Source organism: Myotis brandtii, unplaced genomic scaffold, assembly GCF_000412655.1.
Source record: "Myotis brandtii unplaced genomic scaffold, ASM41265v1 scaffold2140, whole genome shotgun sequence".
NCBI classification, from domain to species: domain Eukaryota; kingdom Metazoa; phylum Chordata; class Mammalia; order Chiroptera; family Vespertilionidae; genus Myotis; species Myotis brandtii.
Window position 1 is genome coordinate 1 of NW_005358000.1, and position 1,155 is coordinate 1,155.

The window sequence follows — 1,155 nt, forward strand, 5'->3', positions numbered from 1 at the left end:
TTTGACAAAATCCAACACCCTTTCTAGATAAAAACTCAACAAGGTGGGAATAGAAGGATCATAATAAGTTGGTAATTTTGTATGGCCTGTGAATGATGTTATAAATATCCAAATGGCCCTTGACAGAAAAAAGGTTCCCCACCTGTGCCCTGTAGGGATCAAATTCTCCAGGACATTTATGCTTAGACAAATATTAAAAGCCAATCCCACTCTGTATTAGCCATAATGGTGATATTCCTGTTGTAGTACATGAATGAGATACTTATTAGAAGAGACTTACCTTGTAAGAAAGAATGAAAAACTCTCTCATTGTCACTGGGTCTTTGCTACATTGCACAGCCAAGTTCCAAGCTGAAAGTTAATATGAGATAATATAGTTATGAAAATGAACTGCTTAATACGTACCATTATAATCTCTACTAGTGGCCCAGTGCATGGATTTGTGAACATTGGAAGGAAATTAGAAGAGATATTTTAATATCACTATTCACTATTTCTCTATAATAGAAGTATCAGCGATGAAAGAAAATTAGTAAAATCTATATGAAAATAATATACAAATTGATTAATAAACAATAACAACATGATATAACAACAACATTGATAAAAACAATGACTGATAAATTGATTAAACTTATTCTAATATCTCCTTGTATACCACATTAAGAGTAAAAGCACGTTCAGAGTGCTTGACTAATTTCCCTTGAAGTATATACAACGTTAACTTTAATGTCACATTCTATTCGAACTCAAGAGAAAGCAACATATAACTGACCATGTCCCAAAATGGGTTCAGGTATGAATATTCCTACTCTGACTACAGTTTGTCCTTCTGATTTATTAATAGTCATTGCAAATACTGGCATCATGGGAAATTGTCTTCAAATTAATTTAAATGGGAGAGTAGTGTCAGATGGGGACAAATCAATTCTTGGAATCAGAACAACCTCTCCTTCCACAGGTCCTGTTAATAGTTCAGCTTCGATTATGTTAGGTCACAATCTTTAGATAATAAATCTAGTACCATTACAAAGACCCCATTTACTATTAAGATTTCTCAGTAGAGAGGTCAGAGTGGGACCATCCAGTTTGCAGCTCCGTGGAACCATAAAAGACACACTCAGGGGGCAGACTCAGTGAGCACCAAAGCCCCAT